General features: G+C 41.1%; 1 long non-coding RNA gene across 1 annotated transcript in view; it reads left to right on the plus strand.

The window, feature by feature from the left end:
* The window catches only part of LOC143822324 (uncharacterized), an 89,620-nt gene extending 83,833 nt beyond the window's left edge, over positions 1–5,787 (plus strand). The window contains exon 4 of the long non-coding RNA XR_013226130.1: positions 5,550–5,787. This is a non-coding gene — a long non-coding RNA (uncharacterized LOC143822324). The remainder of the gene's footprint in view (positions 1–5,549) is intronic.
* The last annotated feature ends 213 nt before the right edge of the window (positions 5,788–6,000 follow it).

Genomic DNA, 6,000 nt, shown 5'->3' on the forward strand with positions numbered 1-6,000 from the left:
CATGGAGAAAGCTAGGGAGTTCCAGAAAAACATCTATTTCTGCTTCATTGACTATGCTAAAGCCTTTGATTGTGTGGAGCACAAAAAATTGTGGCAAGTTCTTAATGAGATGGGAATACCAGAGCATCTTATTTGTCTCTTGAAAAACCTATATGCAGGTCAAGAAGCAACAGTGAGAACCGGGCATGGAATCACTGATTGGTTTAAAATTGAGAAAGGAGTTTGGCAAGGCTGTATACTGTCACCTTTCCTATTTAACTTGTATGCGGAGCACATCATGAGAACAATGGAACTATGGGGTCACAAAACAACAACAATAACCCCCTTCAGTTTAAGGGATGAGACACTTTCAAAAAAAAATCCATGCTCTGAGACGCATGGAAAAAAACCCCCAAGATCTCTCAGTGGTGTTATCCTCTATAAGGCCCATTATGCACGGCCGCCGAAACGGCGATTTCGGGTCACATGGAAAACGCGGAGGGGGAAGACACGACGCACACCGGTTATGCACGGGGCAGGGCGCGATGGCGGCAAAACCCAGAGTAACCGATTATGCACGCGGCGATCCGGGCGCCGCTTCTGGTTGCGCCCCGGTTACCCGGAAGCTGCGCTTTCTTCCGCGTTTCACTGACGCGGCTTTTTCGGCGGCATGCACCGAAGCTGCAGCCGGTTGCAGCCAGCTCCATGCGTTATCCGTGATTTTAGTCGCCGCCATTCCTCCCCGAATGTGCGCTAAAACCCCCTGCATAATGGGTCTAACAGGGGTGGCTAACCTGCGGTTCTCCAGATGTACTGCAATTGTAGTCCATGGACATCTGGAGAGCCACAGTTTGACTACCCTTGCATACAGATATATGTTCCTTTGGAGGGTAGATGTATTGATCTGCAGTAGAACAGCTGGATTTGAATCCAGTAGCAACTTCAAGACCTACAGGATTTTCAGGGTATAAGCGTTTTTAGAGTTAATGTTTCTTTTGTCAGTTATGAGTGAATGGAAATCTCTGAGTCCTTATATCCCAGTTAGAAAGTGGAAAGGTTGTTGTAAAGAAGGAGTAATAGTCTATGGAATGGTCTCATTTGGAGTCCAGAATCATTGTATGTCTGGAGCACTCCCATGCTTTTTATCAATTCTCCATCCCAATTTTCTGGTCTCAAAAATTTTCAACAAACTTGGACCATCCAAACTCGGCTCAAATTAGATGGAGTGCTTGCAAGCTGCCTCCGTCATTGCCACCATCTTAGCCTTAAATAGTAAGCAATGTATATAGTCCGGATATCACTTGTAATTCCACAAGATCCCTCTCTTCTCCTCCTGCTGGGAGGCCCTGCTCACTCCAGAAAAAAAAAGTGGGACAAAATGGCTGCTGAACAGATTCCTTAAATACTGTGGTAGAAGCCCACTTACATGTCTCTGTTACAAAGTTCTGAAAAAGCTTCAGAGTTCTGACAAAGTTTATTTGGGGGGGGGGGGGGGTCCAACCCAGCCAGTGTTTTTAGCCCCATTCTTTAAAAAAGTAGCAGAAAGCCAGAAAGGTGGATGTGAAGTCTATCTAAAGGGGATGATAGAACAGAGCCAGGAGAAATTATTCATTCATAGAATCATACAGTTGGAAGGGACGTCCTGGGTCATCTAGTCCAACCCTCCTGCACTATGCAGGACACTCACAACCTGAAGCTGCCTTCTACTGAATTAGACCCTCAGTCCATCATGGTCAGAATTGTCTATTCAGACTGTCAGCTGCTCTCCAGGGTCTCAGGCAGAAATCTTTCATACCACTTCCTGCCTAGCCCTTTTAACTGGAGATTCCAGGGATTGAACCCAGGACCTTCTGTGTGCCAAGCGGAGGCTCTGCCACTGAGCCAGGGCCCCTCTGATAATCTGATTTTAATTCTGGGTTTTACCAATAGCCCTGAATACAACTTAGTTATTAATAGACCAGGGTTAAAACTGCTTGAATTGACCTCTGATTTTAACTTATGTATTCGACATGGAACAAAATATGATGTGTCAGGTGGTTCTTTTACGTTTTTATCTTCTCATGGAGCTAGTACTATAGACTATATAGCTGTCCCACCCTCACTCTTGAGTCATGTTGGGTTATTTAATATTATCAGTTGAGTTGAAAGTGACCACTGCCCATGGAGACTTCTTTTAAATTTCCAGCCCAGCATTTATTTGAATTCTACCTCTAATATAGCAGAAGTCTGTTTCCCTGGACCTAGAAGAATCAAGTGGTCAGAACAGCTTCATGCAACATTATCTCATGCTCTGATAGAGGGGGATATATGGGCGAGGCATTGTGCTTTAATTCAATCTTCTAAGTACTTCATGGACATAGTTTATTTTCTTAAGCCTTTTTTTTCCAATGACAAACCTTTAAATAACTTATCATATCTTAATAAAGGTTGATTTATTGCTGAATGGCCAGGAAGAAACTTGTATCCTATACCAGAAAGTTTCACCACTCAAATGCCAATATCTCAGCTTCTGCTCTTAATTCACTCAGATGTAAATACAAAAATCTTCTTATGCAAAAGAAACTGTATCATTCAAAACAATTATGGCAAGAATTAAGTAAGATTGTTACAGAGAAGAATGAGACACGCTTTTGGCAACTAATTTCTTCTGGTGTTGGTAGGATGGGTATGCATATTTTAGAAACATCTTTAGTAGTTCTCATTCCAATTCCTTGAATGATGGCCCTCAAGAACAAATCCCCCAGATTTTACCATCTTGGCCCCAAGTAACTGAATCAGAAATCAAAAAACTTATTCTATCATTAACAGGAAGAAAATCTCCAGGGGAGGACATGATTCCCCCAGACTTGTATAAATCCTTTCCAGACTGGTGGGCTCCAGTATTAGCCAAGATATTTACTCAAATAAATGATTCAGACATTGTTCCACCTGATTGGAAAATGAGCATTGTGGTTCCTATTCACAGGAAGGGGGACAAAAGAACTATCACCCTATAAGCTTGCTGAATTTAACTGCTAAACTCTAATAAACATCTGTTGCAAAATTTAGAGGATTGGGAATCATCTAATTGTGTTATTTACCCCAATCAGCCAGGGTTTAGAAAAGGACAAATTACTACTGAACATTGTTAGAGTCTTTTTCAACTTGCCAGTTTAAGCATTAATGGTCCCACCAAAGCCCTTTTTGTAGCTTTCGTGGATTTGCCCACAGCATTTGATAGGATCAATAGAGCCTGCCTTTGGGAAAAGCTAGCCAAAACAAACATTGATAAACGCCTGATATTCCTCCTACAAGCACTACACACGGACATACATGCAAAAGTCAGAGTTGGTATGACTTAGTGACTGACCCAATTCCAATTCAGAGAGGAGTTAAACAGGGTTGTGACCTGGCCCCCATGCTGTTTAATCTTTATTTGAATGATACTGTTTTGAGGTTAACTGGACCAGAGTTTACTCCTCCCTCCTTTGGGCAGCAAAAAGTATCAATCTTATTATATGCGGATGATATGGTTTTAATTTCACACACCTGCATTGGTTTAAAGACATTGTTGGTCAAACTAGGAAATTACTGTAATGAGGAGGCTCTTAATATAAATTACAACAAGACCAAAGTCATGGTCTTTAGGAGAAGGCCAAAGAGATTCAAATGGAACATCCATAATATTCCCATTGAACAAAGCAGCTCATTTAAATACCTGGAAGTGACCTTCACTGAGACACTGAGTTGGAACAACCATTTAGCCTTAATTAAGGCCTCCACTCTTAAAATAATTGGGGCCATACTAAGATTCTATGCATCTAAGGGAGGATTTCTTATTGATCCAGCAATAAAACTATTCGTAGCCAAGGCCTTACCCCTTTATGGTATCGAAGTCTGGGGATGGAGGGATCATCTGGTTTCTAGTTTGGAAGTGATTCAGAATCACTTCCTTAGATGTATTTTGGCCTTACCTAAAGGAACTCCTGCCGCACATATGCTTGCAGAGTTAGGGCTTCCATCGATCAGGGCTCGAGTCCACTTAGCTTTGTTAAAATTTTGGGCAAAACATAGGAAAAACACTACCAATTTAATATTCAAGCAATGTTTTGAGCTAACCTTGAATACTGATCCTTTCCGACTTGCCTGTTATGATAAAATACAATCCCAGATGATTTATTAAGAGCACAAATTGATGGGTCTAATCTGAGAGATTGGATCTTTAATACTGATACCATACTGGATAGACAAACAATAATAAAATCTACCTTTTCTCCTTTGTTTAAACTATTCAAAACAGTCCATCTCAGATCAGACTATTTAGTAACCATTTCTGTACAAAAACTTCGAATGGCATTTGCTCGTTTACGCTTTCAAGTTATGCCATCAGCCCTACTCTCAGGCCGTTTTTCCGGTGTACCTTTTGCCCTTCACCTATGTATTTGTGGAGAACCTGCTGTTGAAGACCTTTATCATTATGTTTTGGATTATCCACTATATTTGGAGCCAAGAAACAAATATATTGAGAGATTTTTGAGTGGCCAGAACTTCCCTGCGAATTTGGACAAAATAGTCTTTTTATTATCGTATACCAACTCCCTAATTAGTTATAATGTTTCACTATTCACATTAGCAGCAAGGAAAATTCGAGACAAATTTATGCCACCAGAAAGCTAGAAACCTGAATTCTTATTGTCTTTTATTATCTATGGACTGCCGCATGTATTGTTCTAATTCTTTTACTGTTTTTATATCAACTGATATGATATTGATTGCATTGTAATGGCCTATGGCTGGAAACAATAAAGTCTTATACATAAAAAATACAGTTATAAAACCCCTAGCAGCATAATCCCTCTTCCTTCCTCCTTCCTCGCATAATCCACTAGTCCCATGCAGGTCGAAACTGCCCATCCCCTGCACTCCCCGCCCAGCCAGCTTCTGAGACAAGGGGTGCTTCCTGCTCTAGGTGAGAGATGTTCAACCAAAAAATCTTCCCCACTTATAGTTTGCAAACATTTAGGTGTGCCAGGGCTGTGGCAATTAAGATGATCTAATGAAGCAACTCTAATCAGTTGGCCCCAATAACATTCAGGTGCAAAAAGGCCAAGCAATCTAAAAGTTATAAGTTAAGCAACACTCCTCCCCCTACAAAGGGGATATAGTATATCGATTGCTATAGTTGTTAGGCCAAATCTGGCGATTGATAGACGTGTTGGAGTTGGGTAATGGAGAGGGTAACATGAGCTACATTGCTATGCTTCTTCTAGGGACAACCCAGAAGTGATGTCAAGTTGCTGTAGGAATCTCTGGGAACTCTTGGGAAAACCATAGATTTTCCATCACTTCCTAGAGTTATCAGACATAATGTCTGAGTTTCCCCCAGAAGTGATAAAGCAATGAAGCAGACTTCACTCCCCCCCCCCTGCTACCTCTTGGTGCTGACTGCGGGAAGCTTCCTCCCATAGCAGGAGGTGTGACAGCCTCAAGTACATTTAATATTTCAGACCATTTAAGTAAGGAAAGAAAACTGCATATCATTTTAAAGATTTATTTCTATTTTTAACCAGCTATGCACTTGCATATTTCAGGGATGAAAGTCTATCAAAATAAAATGTCTTCAGAAGAGTACTCTGGATGACAAGCCCCGGGAAAATAAGTTGTGGGAGAATCCTCACAAGCGCTCAGGTGCAATGCACGTCCATGTTGGCACTGAGATACCATTTCTGAAAGCAGCTGATAAAAATCAGCCATCAGCATGAAAACGGAAAGCGAAAGGGGTTTTTTTTTGCTTCATTTCAGTTTTATCTTTCAAGGACATCAGTTTGTCCCAGCACATTTTGCTTACAAGGAGAAAGCTTTCCCTACCTCTATTTGGTCACCTAATTCTTCCAATACATTTAAGAGTGTGTACCTCTTGTGCTGCCAGTATGCTTTCAAAATGCACTTTATCTGAATGTCCTGAATTTACAATTTCAAAATTCCCGATCTTGTTTCCCACAGAGGAATATACCGACCGAGAATCATTTTGGTATACAATGT

This window comes from Paroedura picta, chromosome 13, assembly GCF_049243985.1.
Source record: "Paroedura picta isolate Pp20150507F chromosome 13, Ppicta_v3.0, whole genome shotgun sequence".
NCBI classification, from domain to species: domain Eukaryota; kingdom Metazoa; phylum Chordata; class Lepidosauria; order Squamata; family Gekkonidae; genus Paroedura; species Paroedura picta.